This window comes from Marmota monax, unplaced genomic scaffold (assembly GCF_021218885.2).
Source record: "Marmota monax isolate L192 unplaced genomic scaffold, Marmota_monax_Labrador192_F-V1.1 WCK01_AAM20220418_F8-fsc00160, whole genome shotgun sequence".
Lineage (NCBI taxonomy): Eukaryota > Metazoa > Chordata > Mammalia > Rodentia > Sciuridae > Marmota > Marmota monax.
This window is the reverse complement of record NW_026694183.1, coordinates 349,092-368,456: the sequence shown is the minus strand read 5'-3', so window position 1 is coordinate 368,456 and position 19,365 is coordinate 349,092. Positions and strand designations below refer to the sequence as shown.

The following is a 19,365-nucleotide window of genomic DNA, read 5'->3' as shown; positions in this document are numbered from 1 at the left end:
AAGTGGAGAGAGGCTGGAGTGAAGGTGGAGGTTGCTCTTCAGGGAGTGCAGAGACACATGGAATGCAGAAGAAGATGCTGCTGAGCTTGTTGGTGGCAACTTACTACCAGGATTTGGACTGAGTGGACTGGGAGAGTTCTGGAAAGGTTGCCAACAGCCTTGGATGCTGAACCGAGGACCTCTCGATTCTGGCAGATGTTACCTGAGAGCCAGGGCTGCAGGGGAAGCAGATGGGCACATAGCTGTGCTGGGCGGACCTGGTGATGCGGGTTCACAGATGAGGGGGACCTTCCTATGACCACTTGGCATCTGCACACAGGCTCCCTGCCTTCCTCGACAAAGAAGTGTGTCTAGGGAAGACCATGCTGCACTCTCACTTGTCTCCTCTCATTCTAGTGGTAAACTAGCTCACCTGTACACTTGTATTTATGCAGTGTAAGTATGTGCATGCTTAGATCTGTTTTCATGGGGGATAGATGGAAAACATGTTGCGTAAAAACACAACTTACTTAAAGATGCTTTATTTGCAGAAAGTGTTTGAGACAGAAACTCTAAGCCTTATTGGGGGCAAAGTATAGTTGATACAAGAAATAGCCTCAATACAGATCACATAGCTTGTGTTTATTCCGTCCTCTACAAATATAGAAAGTTGGTTTTGAAAATTATCAGAAGGCTGTTGCTTGAAAGGAAAACCCTTCAGAGACATTCCTAATAATAATTCATTGTCCCTGTTGAATTGCAACCATGAGATTCACAATAGCTGCATTTTGTATTTGCTTCTCTGCATACATATCACACAAAGGTATTTGTTTCTGCTCCAAAAGAGCAATATTGAGAAGGGAAACTCTCTTGAGTCTTTTTTTTTTAATTATAGTTTTCTTTCTTCTTTTTTTTAAAAGAGAGAGAGAATTTTTTTAATATTTATTTTTTTAGTTTTCAGCAGACACGACATCTTTGTTTGTATATGGTGCTGAGGATCGAACCCAGGCCGCACACATGCCGGGCGAGTGCGCTACCGCTTGAGCCACATCCCCAGCCCTTCCCTTGAGTCTTATTCAATCAAGTACCTGGTCTTCAGTAAGACAAGCTGTGCTGGTGGTGTCCTGAGCCAGCACTGGCCTCGTCAAGAGAAAGGCCCTGAGGTAAGGCTACAGTGCAAAGGTGGTTGTGGATGTTCAGCAAATCAGTCCTGATCCTGCTGATGGCCACCCTCACAGAGGTGATGGTCATCTTTCTAATCGTGTCTTGGCACCCATGGAGAATATATATAACTTGATTTTTACTTTTTTTTAAATGTTCAGTTGAAATCAATCCATAACAACAAGAACCGCCATAAAATGTAATATTTTCCTGTCAAGTGCATATGGGAAAGGTAAATTTTACAACACCTTATTTATCCTTGGAAACTTCTAATAGGAGTTCATGGTATTTTCATGCTGTGATTAATAAAAGCATTTTGTTCATATTTATAAATAATAAAAACAGGAGGAACTAGTGGTGTGAAATTCCTACAGGCATTTGGCAAACTGTTTGGAAATACATCCTCGAGTTATCTAGGTGTAAACATATGACCAACAAGGGCACCACTGCATACATCCCCAGCAGAGATACACACAAGCATCATGACAACATGTTGCAGAACCTACCAGCCAGTGCTGATCTTGACGATCCACACACAAAAACCCTACCAAGTGCTCACCTGTCTCCACTGCTGTGACTAAGTACCTGTGGGTGGGTACTTTGTATAGAAAAGGAACTAATTCAGTTCATATTTCTTCAGATTGAAGAGCATGTTGCCAGCATCTGCTCAGCTCTGGTGAAGGCCTCAGAACAGAGGGAATCTCAATGGTGGGAGCATGTGCAGAAGAGACCACAGGGTAGGACAGTGAGGGAGAGACAGAGGAGACACCTGCACTTGCTGTAGGACCACCCATTCTCATGGGAGCTGGTATACTCCAGGAAATCACCATTTGCCCTTGCAAGGGTGACTGCTCCAGGACCCAAGGCCCTTCTCCTTGCCTCCACCAATACACAACTACAGAGACAAGGCTTTCAACTCAAAAACATTTTAATGGAAAACCAAAATCATACCCATACCAGGGCACGAGTACATCAAGAGAGGAATGCTAAAATTAACTATTTGAAATACTTGATGTTGAATTCATTGCCAAAAACAGGTGGAAGAAAATTATTTAAAATTTATGGAATTCTCTAAATCAAATATAAAAGGGTTCACAGAACAGTTTCTATCGTGTACAGTACAAAACAGGTGATATACTGCGTCATATCCTGGTCACTTTGGGGAATGGTGTTGGGAGATGCAAGAGGAGTTTTCATAGAAACCAAGGGCACTGCTTTTCAACAAAGCAGCTACATGCAAGGTGTGTGGTTACTTTGTGTGATTTTGTTGTGTTATGGTCTGAGCTTAATCAATATTGATTATAAATTATAAATTATATGTCATAAAATATTAATAAGTAGGATTATGATAGGATTATGTGATGAACATTATAAAATAAATAATGTTAAGCTGTTTCTAAGATGGTAAAAATTATTTTTTTTAATTTCGTATGCCCACAAATATGCTCGAACCCAGGATGTGGTTGTCTGTTTTTGCTCTTCAAACTGCTTTCTCATCCCTGATGTCCTGCTTGCTTGCCTGCACCTACAATTTCAAAGATGTGGTTTTTTTTCCCCTTATAAACCCCACACAACTTGGACCCGGTGATGTTCCTGGCAGAGATAATTCAGGTCCTGAAGGGGATCAGTTGCCGGCTGGCTAAATAAAAAAAAACTCTAATTTGGATAAAATTAGGACTGAGAATATTTTCTGAGTGACCAGCTGACAACATTTGGAGGTCACAGTGAGATGCATTTTCTTGCAGCCAGAAGATTACTCAGTAACACCCAGGAGGCACAGCAAGCTATAAACAATCTAGGGAAGGCCCCTGACATGCATTCCTCAGCCCCAGGTACTGTCTCCATTGGCTCCTGCCAACCCACGGATTGCTTTGCTGAGAACTTCCTGTTCTTCCCCGGGGTGGTAGGTCTGGTCTGTGTGGATCCACATCAGGGGACACAGGGATAGCTGGATGCAGTGATATTTCCCAAGTTCAGGGCTGTGGTGAGTGTCACCCTCTAGTTCACTGGTTCAGGTCTGATCTTCTGTAGGTTAAATATGTCTTTGGCTCCTTACCTGTTGTATGTTCTGTTGTCTTTGACTGGTTATTACAAATCCAAGTCAGTCCACCTCCCATTTGTCCTGTACACCTCTTCAATGTTTCCTGTCCCATTTTCAGGAATGAGAAAACAGCTTTTGTTTGTTTTGTATATTGTCAAGTGTACTTAGGTTTGGTACCAAAATTGACATATGCGCTCATAAATTAAAATTTAAAGATGGATCCAAATACCTTTGGTTCATGTAATTCAAAAAGTTCAATTTAAATTGGGCAAACAAAAATGTTTCTAAGTGTGGATATTGGTGATAGTGACTGGGAGACCAGTGTTTGAGATCGGGGTCCCTGATTACTTCATGGCTGTGGCATGTGTGGTGACTGGGAAAGTTCCTATGCAAAGATGTAGAATGCCCAGTTGCTAAGGCAATGCTCTCCATAGGGAGACTCTGTTGCCAGAGTCTTATCATCTTTGACCTTATTCTCAGGCACACAGCTCCTGGGAATGAAGGACCTTCCTTGCTAAAATAACTACAGTGGTTCACCAGTTGCTCCTGAATCTGCCATGAATTAGTAACTTTAGACAATGGACTTTCTTGAGAGCTGCACAATGCTCCTAACATGCACATTGCAACTGTAGAATGTAATTGAGGAAATAGCTGCATAGTATTGCTAACTTTCATGAATACCAAGAATAATGCTTGCGTAGTCCTTAATCTGATTAATGAGAAATGTATAATACAGATTTTCTGGTGTAATTCTTTAGACCAGCTTCTTCATCAGAGAGCAGCGCTCCACCCAATCCCAGCTGTTTTATCTTCAAGATCTGCCTGTGTGACCTTTATTTCTTTCAATCTTCCATCACCCTTCACCAGACCTGCTAGTTTGTCTGCGCTGGTCATGGCATCTAAGGCTACTAATTCACAAGCTTCTCTAGGTGGTGACTTGCTAATAAAATGTCTATAATGTCTATAAAATGTCTAATATCCATTGTTTCTAAAATTTTTCTTCAACAGGAAAGAAATGCTGTTCAATGCACATGTCTGAGATCTTAATTATTAAGTATATGAGATTTAACAAATGTGGGACTAATTATAAATGTGTTTGTTAGAGACATCTGATTAATCTACAAAGTTAAAGTACTAACTGTTAAATATGACAACAAGTACTCTTAACAATTCCTTAAGGTAATATATTGAAATATTATTGATGTTTTCATAAATTGGTAAATTTTAAAAAAGTTTAAAATTACTTTATATTATCACTAAAAACAAGGTTCCTAAAAGCTAAAAGTCCCAACAGGTATAATTCTATATATAAAGAATCTAAAGGTTTCAACTACATTTCAATTAAAGTACTATAAATAACATAAATTATTTCATCTTATTAAAATGGAGTAATTTATCTTAATTCAAAATTTTATAAGGGTTATTTCAGAATATAAACAAAAAGAGGGGTCAACAGATAAAAATATTAAAAGGTTTGAGATATAAATATATATTTAAAAATGTTTCTAGGGAAAAGTCTTTTATTATAAAATTGTAATACACCCAAGTAAACAACATGAGGGTCTAAGTAAGTGATAAAAAGGCCTATATAAATAAAGGGTAAATTTTAAAAGGTTAGTGTGTACTTAAGTTGGTTATGTATATATAACATGAATACTTAAAGCTATTCAAGGTTTTCCCCTAAGGTCAAATATTAATGTACATGTATAAGCCAAAGTTTAATCTTTTAAAATGACAAGGATTTCTCAAAATATTACAGAGTACCTCACACTGTGTTAAGTTTTAGTTTCTAGAACAAATGGTCTTAAAAAAATCAAGGCTTTTTTTTAACTCTGATTAAATGGCAACTGTTAATTTAAAGGATTGTACTACATTACAAAGTATAGATTTTTCTTTAAAAGCTCAACTTAATTAATATAAAAACATCAAGTTAATTGTGATGCTATTACTCTTCTTTATATAATGAGTTCATATCTTCAAGGTATACAAGTCTTTAAAGTAAAAGGTTTAAGAAAACATTTCATCAAGCTAGTCTTCTCCAAACTTGTAAGGTTGTTCCTAATGGTAATTTTAGACTTATACAGATGAAAAGTTATATTGAGGATTTATTTAAAGGTATTTCTAAAATATAATGAGAGCCTGATTTATTTAAAGGTTAATATTATAAAACATTTTACCACTTTTCCACACATAAAGGAAAATTATCAGATTCAAACCTGAAACAGTTTACCTAAGATTTGCGAAGAACACCATCTTACCTGAACTAAGGCTCTGCCTCCCACTACACTACATGTTAAAATGACTCCAAAAGAGGCCAGACTTCAGCTTATTTAAACTTATGAACAAAGATTGATTTTTATCATAAAGATTACTGTGATCTCAAACAGGGGATATAATATGTAACTCAGCCAAGGTTAAAAATTATGTACATACTAAATATGTTTTTACTCTTGTTGATTTAGAGTTTTCCTTGTAAACTTTAACAACTGCTATTAATACCTTATAACAACCATCATATACAGACAGATTGTAAATAAAGGAGATAAAACTGTAAAGCTATAAACATTAAAGTTAAAGCTCAGTCCTCTTACTTTAAAACTGGTAAGACTGACTTGCTAGATGTTTAAGGGCAAGGTTTAAATATTAAGGGTAAAAAAGGGGGCCAAAAACCCCAATATTTGTCTCTTGTCCTTAGTCAGCTTGAACCTAGGGAGCAAGGGGAAGAACTCTGGGCCACATAACCTCCTGATCAGGAAGATTAATGAGGCCATAGAGAATGGAAGCCAGTGAGTGCATGTGCTGCAGAAGAGGAAGGTCATTGGAAAAAGGAGACATCCCTGATGCTTCCAAGGGAAGCCACATGGCCAGTGGGTGTCAACACATCCTCACGCAGATGGCACTAGCAGAGCTAAGAGGCTGCTCACAAGTTCCCCCAGAGTGACTGCCAAGGGGAACTCACGTGACTCTTAACAATAGCTAGAACCAAGGTCCATTTGACCATGTTGATCTTAAACACCTATTAAAAACAGTTAAAACCAAGAAACTACAAATTCTAGACATTTACTGTAATTTAAGATACACATTTATGTTAGAGCCCCCCTACCCAAAAATAAATAAGATTTTTTTAAAAAAACTGCCAAAATTAAAAGTTCTTAGTCAGTTTAAGGCCTACAGATCTCTAAGCTCCTACACAGGTATTCTCTATCCCTAAGAGACAAAGATAAAGGGTTCTCTACTAAGTTCAAAGGACATGCCAATAAAAAGATATTTTACAGAAATCAGATGACATTAAGTAACTTAATGAAGTGTTCTGATTATATTCCTGATAACTCTGACAATATTAGAGGTTTACATTCCCAAATAAAGGCCTTATTAGGCTTTATGAGGCCTTGTTATGGGGACATCTTCTCAGTTTTTGCACTTACTGATGAAAGAATATTAAATACTACATGTTACACTTGATGCAACATTTATTTTATATTACTCTCATTTCAGGACTCCTGTCTTTTGTTCCCCTCATAAAAGCACCAACCCCCAGGTGACTTTATGACCTGTTCTTCATGAACCAGACTTTCATCATGGACCCCTTTGATCAACCCAGTTCTCAAAAAGGGACTCCAAAAGGCTTGCCCCGCTGCACATCACCCACCCCCCCCCCCCAGCTTGAAAAAATGAGAGCTGTTGTTGCCCTTTTTCTTACAGGAGTAGGAAATCCCTAAAATTAGAAGGGAAAATACAATCAATGTAAATAGGGAATAGGGTCAAGTCACAAAGTGGAGGCTAATTTGGGTCCAAAAATTGTTAGAAGTTCTGAGCTGCTAAAACAACATTTGAAAGGCTTAACAAACACATATACTTAGACATAACACAATTAGAACAGTCAGTCAACAAGGTTAAAAGCTCTCTCAATTCCTTGGCAGAAATAATGTTACAAAATAGGAGAGAACTAAACCTTCTGTTTTTGAAACAAGTTTGTCTCTGCATGGCCTTAGGAGAAATATGTTGTTTCTATATTAACCACTCCTGGGTAATAAGAGACAACTTATCACAGATGCAAAAAAAGATTAAAGGAATAAAAAGACTAAAAAAATTAGTAGCAAAATTTGTTTTCTTGGTCTCCATGGCTCACCACTCTCATGGATAGACCTTTGCTGTTAATTCTCCTTGGACTCTTAATTGTAGTATGTATTCTAAATGGTCTGATGTAGTACACAAAACAACAGATACCATATATGAACTTACTGGTTTGAAGAACTAGATATGACCCAATGTATACAGAGGAATCAATGATTTGATTAAGTCCCATAAAATCAGTGGGGCATGTTATGGCTGGGCTTAATCAATATTTACTATAGGACATTATAAATTATAGGTTATAAAATATTAATAAGAAGGATAATAAGATTATGTGATATGTGTAATAAATTAAATAATGTTAAGCTGTTTATAAGATGTTAAAACTTGTTTTTCAGTACTTCATATGCCTACAAATGTGCTCCAATCCAGGATGTGGCTGTCTGTTTTTGCTCTGCAAACTGCTTTCTCAGTCCTTGTGTCCTGCTTGCTTGCCTTCACCTACGTTTTCAAGAATATGTTTTTTTCCCCCTTTTAAACTCCCAAAACTTTGACCTGATAATGTTCCTGGCAGAGACAATTCAGGTACTTCAGGGGAGCAGTCACAAGCTGACCATAAAAAAATCAAAATTCTGACTGAGAGTGTTTTCTGAGTGATTAACCCACAACAATTGAGCATCACTTGCCAGATTTGTCCATTAGAGTAGTGTAAACATATATATGTATAAAATTTGGGTCCAAAGATTGTCAGAAGTTCTGAGCTGCTTTTTGTAACAAAATATGTTATTACCCCAGTGTTTGTAACATTTGTAACAAAATATGTTATTACCCCAGTGTTTTCTGTTGTCAGTGTGGCCAGTGTCTTAAGGAAGTTCATATAATAATTAGCTTTTGAAAAGATGAAAAGTGAACAATGAAAATAACACAGCAACAACCAACAAGGACTAGCTAGGGGAACATCAGAAAATCCAAGTTCAAAGCTGTACACTTCCAGATTTCAAGAATAGTTACAAGGCTGCATTCTATAGCCATGTGGTGTAACTGGTCTCACAAGGCCACCAGTGAGACCAAGGAAAGTGTCCAATGTAGATTCAAACAACATGAGTGCAATAAGAAGACAATGAAGTGTCCACCCAGGACCAAGATGGAGGATGGTGGGACTGGCTGTGATCATTCTGGTGAACTTGGAGTTGGCAAAGCCTGAGAGTTAAGGCTTGGGCATTTGGTCGGGTGGGGCAGAGGCCATGAGAAAGGCCTGAGACCCTGGGATGGGGAGTTGAGAAGAGAATGAAGGGCACTGAAGACAGGGCTTGTAGGGGAATGGGAGGGAGAGCAGTTGTCCTGAGGCCCTGAGGACAGGCATCACAGGGAGTGACTGTGAGGTCACAGGACTTAGGAGTGTGGTGATATGGGTTTGGATTGGATGCATGGATGTGAGGGGCTGGAGGGGCGTCAGGTCTGGCTACTGCCCACAGGGTGCAGACCAGGCTTTTCCTCTGAGGGATGTGCCCACTTATGATACAGGGGAGAAGTCCCACAGATTTCCCCACCTTCTTCTCTTGAGGTATGACAAACATATTTTACACATGTAAGGTGTCCAAGGACACCTAGTAAATACACATTGTGGAATGATTGTCACAATCCTGTTAGGTAACATACCTATCAAGTCACATAGTTACCTTTGTGCTTGTGTGTGGTAAGGACACTAAAGACCTCTCGGCACATTTCAGATAAATGACACTGTGTTCGTAACTACAGTGTCCATGCTGTAAGTATATCCTGAGAATCTATTCATGTTGTACCAGAAACCATGATCAACTTCTCCCCATCCCTCACCACACACCTCTTTACAAACTTTGTTGTACTGTTTCTACAAAATTCGTTTTTTAGATTCCACATGTGCATGAGAACAAACAGTGTCTGTGTTGAGTCATGCCATCCAGGTTAGCATATGTCCCCAGGATCTCTCTCTTTAGGAGGCTCCATAATGTCCAAGACATAAGAGTCATGCCCCATCTTCTAGGTGGGTTCACCCACCATGGACTCTCTGGTCTTTTCTATGCATCACCTTTGTGAACGGAGCTGCAACGAGCACGTCTCTTTGAGATATGAATCCTCTTCAGACATCGACCCAGAGGTGGGATTGCTGTGTGGTATTTTAGTTTTACTTCCGGGTCTTAGAGAAATCTGCACTTTTTCCGTGAGGGGTGTCTCCATTTACCTCACCTCCCACAATGTCCGAGGTGTTCTTTTTAATGCATTCTTGGAAACACTTGTTGTCTCTTTTCTTATTTATATTAGTGATGCTAACATTTGGGAAGTAATCTCTCTTGGTGTTTTGTGCATGTCCTCATTGATTTCTCATGATGAGCACTGTTTCATGTATGTGCTGGGCACTTTATGTCATTCTTTGGTAAAAAGTCAACTCAAGGGATGGGTTGTGGCTTTGTGGTAGAGCGCTTGTCTAGCATGTGTGTGATTCGGGTTCGATCCTCAGCATCACTTAAAAATAAAATAAAGGAATTGTGTCCACTTAAAAACAGAAAATAAGGGGCTGGGGATGTGGCTCAAGTGGTAGCACGCTCGCCTGGCATGTGTGCTGCCCGGGATCGATCCTCAGCACCACATACAAACAATGATGTGTCCGCCAAAAACTAAAAAAAATTTAAAAAATTCTCTCTCTAAAAAAAACCAAAAAAAAAAAAAACAGAAAATAAATGTTAAAAAAGTCAACTGAAATACTTTGTTCAATTTTTAAATCAATCGTACTGTAGACAGAATGATACATCAAAATATAGAGTAATGGAGAAAAAGAACTTATCAATCCAGATTCCCATATATTTCCCCAGGTGAACAACAGTTACAATCTGCTCATTTAGAAAATCTTCCAATTAGAATACAGGAGCACCAACAGTCAGAATATCCTACGTATTTATTCTTTTTTTTTTTTTTTTTTTTAAATATTTATTTATTTATTTATTTTTGTTTTCGGCGGACACAACATCTTTGTTTGTATGTGGTGCTGAGGATCGAACCCGGGCCGCACGCATGCCAGGCAAGCGCGCTACCGCTTGAGCCACATCCCCTGCCCCGTATTTATTCTTGATATCTTTTACTGACCTCTCCAGATAGGTAAGTTTTAATATGAATCACATGATACGTTTGATGCCATTCTACCTCTAAGGGCTTAGCTCTGAGAGATCCCATCTTCCCCATTTTTACTACACCACTGTTTTTTATGTGTATTTTCCCCCAAGGTTGATGTTGATTTACATTGTTCTGCCAAGGTATTTCCAGGTATTTCCATCGTTCCTGGGTGAATCACTTGTGTCTGTGCCTCATTGTCTATTTCAGAGAACTTTTGGAAAGGCTGGCCTTGTCTGTGACTGATTTGGATTTCCTCTCCACTGGTTGTGGTTTGTCACCAGGGGTGTTTGTCTTGAATACTTGGTGTCCAGTGTGGCAATGTTAGGAGGTGGTGGGCCCCTTATGAAGAAGTGAGGCATGGGGAACGTTGACAGGACCCTGGAGCCTTGGTCCATTGAAATGGCCAAGGTAGTTCATGGACCCTGGCTAGTTCTCATGAGGGGTTGTTATTTAAGAAAGGAATGGCCCTGTGTGCTGTCTGGCTTCCCATCTCTATGTCATCTCTCCCTCTCACACATATTCCTGTCCTCAAGTCAATACCTATTCCCTAGGGTTCGGTGATGGCCCCTTTGACCCAGCTCCCCGCAAGAGGGAAGGCAGGCAAGAAAGAGGAGGAGCACACTTCAAACCCAGATTTATTAATGGGGGAAGTTATTTTATGCAACATCCTATCCAAAAAAGGGCAAAGGATAGGGTTACAACAAACGGGTGGCTATAATTTAACTCCGTTAGGTGACACCCACTCCCAGACCTGCACCTTTTTTCCAGGGAAAAGTCCCCTGGAGAAAACCAGGTTGCTCATCCTGACAGGGGGCACGCGACTGGAACAAGCAGCCCAGGGGCTTCTCAGACTCTTCCATACTTGTTCCTATCCCTGGGACAGCTCCTGAACGCTGAACCTATTCCTAAAACTCACCTTCTTCCTCCTAGCACCACCTTCAACCAGCTTTCTCAAAGCGCTGACTCACAGTGACTGAAAACTCCCCCTGGGTGACACTCTGTCCACTGGCCTACCTGTGACACCCTGGTCTACTCCCTCAGAAAGAGGGCAGCCGTGGTGCAAGCTGCACTACAGGATCCACTGCCCCTCTTCATGCTGCCCCTGGACAGGGAGAGTCCTCCTGCTTCAGCTCCTGAGCCCTCAACCTGCCACTCATGCAGCCTCATCTCACAGTTCTGCCTGAAGTCAGCTGGCTTCAGTCAGGGTCTGAATGGACCGCCTCTTTCTGAATCAAGGTCATGGCAGATTTACACTAACTCGACTTGGAACAGGACCAGAGAATTCTTAACCTGAGAAGAAAAGAAAAGCTAGATCAATGTCGAACACAAAACCTACAGTCCTACAATCGACCATCAATTATAACCATACAGTCAGCTACAGTCAGCCTGGCAATAAATGTACCCAAATTTTCACTGCCAACAGGACACCAGATAATTCACCAGATGAATTCTTATGTTGCCTCATTTTGCTTTACTAAGTTCTCATCTAATACCCCCCCCCCCTTTTTTCTTTTATTTTCTGGTTCTGGAGAGGAACCCAGGGGTGCTGCACAACTAAACTGTATCCCCATCACTTTTTACTATTTATTTTGAGATAGACTCTCACTAAGTGGCCCAGGTTGGCCTCCAACTTGGGATCCTCCTTCCTCAGCCTCTTCAGTAGCTGGAATTAGAAGCCTAAGCCAACACACCTGGCCTTACCTAACTTCTAACTGCCCTTGGCTCTTCTTTTTATTATGCCTTTTCTTCTATATGGGAATATAAATAATATATCAATATAAAATTCCTTCTCCAGGCCTGTCCTCTCCCTGAACACTATGGGCAAAATCAAAACAGCAGAGAGGTGAATTCTGTGCTAGAAGATTTCAGGGGCTATCAGATTGGAGTCTGCTCTGGATACAAAAGGAGCTTTACTTGTTAAAGTGAAGAAGATTTTAAAGGGAGAGCACAGATAAGAAAATAGAAAATAGAGGGTCTTGGGAACCTTCCATGAGGAGAGGCTCAGGGCCAAGACGGACTGAGTGACAGGCCTCGTCAGGCAACAGCCCCATGGGGTGGGAGGTGCAGCAGTCAGAAGGCAGGGAGGATTCAGAGTTCAACCTTTGCAGAAGGGCCTGAAACTGCAATTTCGTAGCCCTGGACCTGGTGAGCATAAAGATGGGAATATCTGGGACTTGTAGGAGAAAATTATGCCAGGGACACTGTGGCCAGTTACAGGGAGCCACCCTCCAGTAACTCCTTGTATTCCACCCTCTCCTGCAGGTATGAGGGTTGGAATTGACCCTGTGGTTGCCCACATGTATGCTGAATGGCTTTCTTCTGCTGTGCCAGCTGCTATCTATGCTCAGAAGATGTGTCCCCAGCTCTGCCATATGTGTCCTCTGCTGCTGTTCCATGGAGCACAGGTGCTTCATGCAGTCATGGTTTAGCAGCTCATTTTGGGCATCTCCAGGCTGCACTGGCTCCTTAAGACTCCATAAAACATATGGAGAAGGCCTTGGTGCACATCCACTGGGAGCAGGATACTGCACACTCCATGCCTCATTACTGAAACCCACCTCCTTCCCAGTCCTGGGGGTAGGTGTCCTGTTCCCAAGCCTCCACCTTCTCCATATGCCCCTCAGCATATGATTCAAGTGACCCATCCTGTTGGCTACTTTCTGAGTCTTCTTACCTGTGACATGATCCATTGCCAAGAAATGGATGTGATGCCACCATCAGATGTCACAAACAGGAGCACTTACCTTGGTCTACACTCTCCATATCCCTGCCTGCCTGGAGGTGAGGCCACAGTACCACAGGATAGGCCCAGTTCCAGGTCCCAGCCTATTCCCAGAAGAGAAGGGAATGAGAAAAGATGGGACAGAAGCCAGAATTAGTAAGATGTGGATCAGGAACTTTGGGAACTCAGAAGTCCAGTGAGACACACAAACCCTCTGTGAATCACTCAGAGGTCCCACCTCAATATTTCCTGAACCTTCCGTAGGAGACACTGTCAGCCTTCAGGAATCATGGAAAAGAACAGCCTCTCCCAAAGTCCTTGACACTTATTTTGAAGTTACTAACAAGGAACTTATAATTGACTTAGTAATTGTCCAGTATGGAGAACCTTTTTTCAGCCTTGTCCTGGGTTCCCCAGGCCTACATTGTCAGCTCCTCTACAGGTGAGGTGATAATTGCAGCCCCGAGGGGAAGTGAGGTCACAGGAGTGAAAAACCTTTATCTCAGGGTGCAACTGCCTCCTCCCTGTGCTGCTGTCAGGACCTCACACTGAGCTCAACTCCTTGTTCACAAGAAGCAAGGTGAGTATTTTCTATTTCAGCATCAACAGTCAGAAAAAGAAGTCTGAGGATGTGGTCATGTCTGCAGAGGGTTTTGGGGGTAGAAACTGATTCAGTGAAAAGGTGGACAAGAAAAAGAAATAAATCATTCACTATGAGCTCAGTAGTATAAGGAGAAGTATCCCTTACCTGATGCCAAGTCGTCCTTGCTCTTAATCTTATTTAATAAAATACACTCTGAGGAGGTTTACAGGTGAATAATACCATTGTTAGTGGGTTTTTATTTGAAAGGAGCCTAAGGACTGAAGTTAGTCACTAATATGTTCTTATCATTACTGTATGAAATCATAGAGCATATTTTGAAGTGCTCTAATGGCTGTTTGTAATGTCTTCCTGCCCATAGTAAAGATGACAATGGAACTGTAAGGATCACCTCAACCTGTGCAGAGAACACCTGGGACTGTTTCAGAAATAAAAGTGTTGTGTTTTTTTCTAACACTATATTACCATCCACCTAGTGCAGACAGGAACCATACCTCCCTGAATCCCCGTGCTGTGATGGCTGAGGCGAGACTTCTCTCCCTGATGCACACACAAGAGAAGGCTCATTGTAAAGACAGGAACTGCACAGTGGTTGCTGGAAAAAAATTCATCTCTGGTATTTCCCCTGGTTTAATAATATTTCATCATTAATCAGAAATTCATGAGTTTCCTTTGTTTTTTCACTTTATTCAGCATAAACTTCACAAGGTCCAGCTTCTACTGACAGGTCTCTTGTACTGAAATGTCCTCCACAAATCCTGCTTCATCACTGACGGTTGCAGTAATGTAGCTGTCATGCCCAGGAGCTCTTAGCCTGATATCAGTGAGGACTCCATTTCTATCCTAAACTATTTATCAGAGACTAGTGTTTCATGTTCCATTATTCAGGACCAAATAATAGTTTTGAATAATTCCTTTAGAGATTCTACTATACTTTTATGTCTTCAATGACAACAAATGAGTATTTCTGCTCTGGAATTAAATCTTTGTTTACAAAGGATATTCTTCCATTTATTTATTTTAAATTTATAAAGTACATAATTTTTAACAACTCTTTTGAATCCTCAAAATCAGTTTTTGCTCATTTAATTTTTGAACTTTTTATTAGAGCATTAGAGTTACACAATACTAGGTTCATTTGATAATTATGCAAGCATTTCGCTTGCATCATTCGGCCCATTTCCCCTGTTCCCTGTGGAACTGAACCTTGGGTCAGTCTTGAATTCACCAACACGGACACTGGCAAATCTGAAAGACTGCATGATCATTTGTCAGTTTGGAATTGCTGACAAAGAGGTTTATATCTGATCCAGTAAGTGGACACCATCAGTTGGCCAAATGTTTGCACCAATTTTAACACTATTGCCAGTTCATGAGATTCCTGGCTTATCTTCATCTTGCCAATTGTGATATTGCCTACCATTTTATTTTAGATTCTGGTTGGTGTGTGCTTATACTGAGGAGTTGTTTAAATAATGATGTGAAATTTTCTACCCTCCCCCCATAATTATTATTCATTCAGTGATGATTTTTGTCTTGAAATACCTTTTGAAAATGATCACCTATTTTTTCTTCTATTATGCATTCTGTAAGATATAACAGCACTGTACATATCAAACTCGCCCAGTGTGTGGCACTTGATGAGTGTTATCCAACAATTTAATGTATCCTAACATGTCATTTCAACCATATCATTCACATTTGTGCTGTTTGATACTCATTTTCTTACCCAAGACCACAGAAATATTCTTTTTGTTATTATAAATGTCCTATTTCTCACCTTTAAAGTTTAGGCTAGAAATTCTATGAGATCTGTTTTTGTGTAGGGTGTGAGTGGCGATTGAATTTCTTTTTCCAATGTGACTAGCAAATATCAGTTCTTTCTGAAACTTTAAATGTTAAATTCTTTCTATGCATTTGTTCTCACTTTTTATTGCCTCTCCCAGGTTAGCATCATTTGATGGTCAAGGCTCATTTTTCTACACAGCATACTGTTAAATCTCCCCATCAACCTGTCCATGATGAGGGCTTTGCAATCCCACAGGTGCATGCAATGGAAGCTACTCTTGGCATCAAACATCATTTGAAGATGGAGATCTCACCATGTTGCTCAGACTGGCTTTAAACTTCTGGGATCAAGTGAGTCTCCTGCCTCATCCCCACAGCTAGCAAGCAGATACAGGTGCTTCCCACTGTGCTTGGGCACAACTATTTTCAAGGAGTCTTTTTGCTCAGAGGAATGACTGTTGCCATAATGTAAAGGACATTGTGTGAATGACAAAATGGCCTCCAGAAATGTGGCAATAGGCATGATGTTCTTATCACTGACTACTGTTGGAATTCTGGGAAATTTCTCTATGCTTTATTATTATTTAGTCCATCCCTACAATGACTGTACATTAAGGTCCACAGATATGATTCTCAAGCACCTGATGATAGCCAACTCCTTGGTCATTCTCTCTAAAGGAATTCCCCAGATAATTACAGCTTTTGGGTTGAAATATTTTCTCAGTGATTTTGCATGCAAACTTATTTTGTATATTCAGCGAGTGGGCAAGAGTATGTCCATTTTCATCACCTGCCTCTTGAGCATCTTCCAGAATATCACCATCAGCCCCATAAACTCTTGTTGAAAGGATCTCAAAGGAAAAGCTCCAAAATACATTGGCTTCTCCATTTCCCTCTGCTGGATCCTTTACTTGGTGGTGAATTCCATTTTTCCTCTCTATATGCTTGCCAAATGGAGTAGGAAAAACACAACAGAGAAAAGAGATCATGGATACTGTTATGTAGGTCATGACAAAATCACAGACTCAATATATGCAGCCCTATTTGTATTTCCTGAAGTTGTCTTTTCTATGCTCATGATCTGGTCCAGTGGCTCCATGGTTCTCCTTCTGTACAGGCACAAGCAGAGGGTTCAGCACATTCACAGCATCAAAGTTTCCCCCAGAACCTCTCCTGAGTCCAGAGCCACCCAGAGAATCCTCGTCCTAGTGGGCACCTTTGTGAGTTTCTATACACTCTCCTCACTATTAAATTTTCATATTGCTCTATTTTCCAGCTAGGAAGGGTGGTTGGTGAATATCAATGAACTAATATCAGTGTGCTTTCCCATGGTCAGCCCCTTTATTCTCATGAGCCATGAAACCACTCCCTGCACTCTATCCAGGCTCTGCTTTGTTTGCATAAAAACCACAAAATCTTGCTGGGTGCTGTAGAAAACATTTATTATCAGGAACCTGGAAGACTGAGACCAAAGAATTACAAGTTGAAGGCCAGGCTCAACTATTTAGCAACACCCTGTCTCAAAAAAGGCTGAGGATGAAGATCAGTAGGAAAGCACCCATGGGCTTAATCCGCAGTATTTAAATATAGGTAAAATGTAGCCTAATCTTACTATCAGTATATATAGATTGCATGTATTTTTATGTGATATTTCATCATTTTTCACACTCAAAGCACCAATACACAAATATATGGAAAAGTCACATGACTTTGTGACCCTAAAGGCAGTGTGGCCTTCAGCTGGTAGTGGCACCCACGTGGCCATGGTGGAGGGGAGCATAGCTGGTGGTTCTCACCCTATGCAGAGCATCCTACAGGCAGCAATCCTAGTTTATGTTCTTGAGGGAAATGGCATGGAGTCATTCCCAGTCCTTCCTGTGCAGCATCCACCTGGGCCACTCCACACACCCAGACTGCATTTGGCAGGAGGGAGGAAGGCTGGTGGGAGCACAGTGCTCCTGCTGCCTGCTGTGCCACAAGGAAGGAAGCCCTGGGTTCTCACCTAGGAATCACACCTTCCTGCTGGGACGTGTACAAGAGTTGTAGCATAATCTCACACTCAGAGTTGGTGAAAATGTGCTCAGCTGTTATTCAAAATGGAAAGATCACACCTTTATTTCACTCTTATGAAGTAGCAGTTATCACAGCTCAATGGTAATAAATTTGTGTATTTAGGCTAGATTGTATTCTTAGAAGAACCAATTTATGTATAAACAGTGATGTTGTTGGTGCAGGCAGGGTCCTGAGAACTTCAGTGGGGAATAGCATCATGGAGGGGCTGTGGGGAAAAGTGATTACTATAGGACATTAGTCTCTTTGCCCTCAGTTGCCCTAGTATCTATGTTCCTCTGCCACCCATATGCTATCCTCTCAAAGGCCTCATGAGTAGCTGAGGTTTCCCTGTGGAAGTGGATTCTTTTAGGAATGTTTGAAGGTACTTCAGTTTTAAGGCTTTGCTTATTTAAGGCAAAGTCTAATTTTCTAGAGAAGGTGAGATGAGTACAGAGGAACTTCTGATAGGGTAAACCCCTCAGGTATTATCTCAACTTCCCAGGGAAACATCAACATTTTGAGGAGTGCAAGTGACTTGGTAAGTACTTGATTTTCAAGGTGTGAAACTAAACCCAGCTAGTATCTGTGTTACCTGTGGAATGAACAGACCCTTCCCAACAAAGGACTTTCATGTGATGAGAACAGAGATGAAATAAAGGGAGGCCCAGGGCTGAGGAGAGAGGTGGAGCTGGCCCTGCACATCCTGGGGAATGCTCACTCTGGAACCTGCCTGGAGGCTTACTGAGAGGCTCAGGCCTCACCTTCCTCCAGTGGCTGCCTCAGCACTCCCTCACCTGTGAGCCCTGGCACTCAAGGGCATTTACTAAAAACACCCAGGGCCACTGTTAACAGTGAAGTGTTGAGGGAGGGACAGAGCACAGCTGTGTGATGGACAAGAGTGACAGAGGGCACAGGGAAATGGACGACAGAAGTGAGAAGGTGAATCAAATAGCCTGGAGCATGAGGTCCAAAGAGACTGGGCAGGAGAAGCTCCTGGGAAAAAGGCAAAAGCATGTGACATCGTGCTCCAGGTTAAGGCCCATGCCAGGCTATGACTTCACAGGACAGAGTGAGCCAGGAAGTCATGGCAAGACAAGAACAGAAGGAGAGGCTGTCCAGACAGACAGATGATGGGGTGGGGCTGGGAAGACTGCAGCTGGTGCCAAAGGACAGGAAATGCTAATTCCTGCAGAACACTCCTCCTCCTCCTCACCTGTGTCCAATGCCACCTGCCTCCAGGGAACTGGTCCTTCCAGCAAAGAGTTGTTGGTGAACACCCCTTGGGCATCTCCCTTGTTGGCTTTCTGGGCAGATATGGGAAATAGGGAGAGGTGCCTCCTGGAGGGTTCTCTTCCTGCCCATTTGTTCACCAGGCAGGTAGGGTGAAAGAAGGGGGCAGGAGAAGAAAGGAACCATGAAATCTATAAAAGGAGCTATGAGATACAGAAAATGGAAAATTAAAACCCTAAGATTGTGAGGCCTGGGAAAATGGAATGAAAAAAAGAAAGCCATACATTGACAGCTTTCATCTCTCCCAAGATAAATCCTTCCCAGATGCTGGCTGCAGGAGGGAAGAGTGTTCCATCAAATCTAGAATCATAGCCTCTAGGAAACACTTATCTTCTCCAGGACAATTCCTCTCCAGGTACTAGCCTCTGACCCTCAACCCAACAACTCAGATTCCTGATTGCCCAACCTGACAGGCTCCTAAATCACCTCTGAGTAAGCCTGGTGGCTTTCTTTGTTTAGTGGCTCATTTCCACCAGGAAAGTGGGTCCAACAGGTCACCCATCCCTGTAT

General features: G+C 41.3%; 1 pseudogene; it reads left to right on the top strand.

Moving 5' to 3' along the window:
* Positions 1–15,992: 15,992 nt before the first annotated feature.
* On the top strand, positions 15,993–16,946 carry LOC124107773 (vomeronasal type-1 receptor 4-like; annotated as a pseudogene).
* The last annotated feature ends 2,419 nt before the right edge of the window (positions 16,947–19,365 follow it).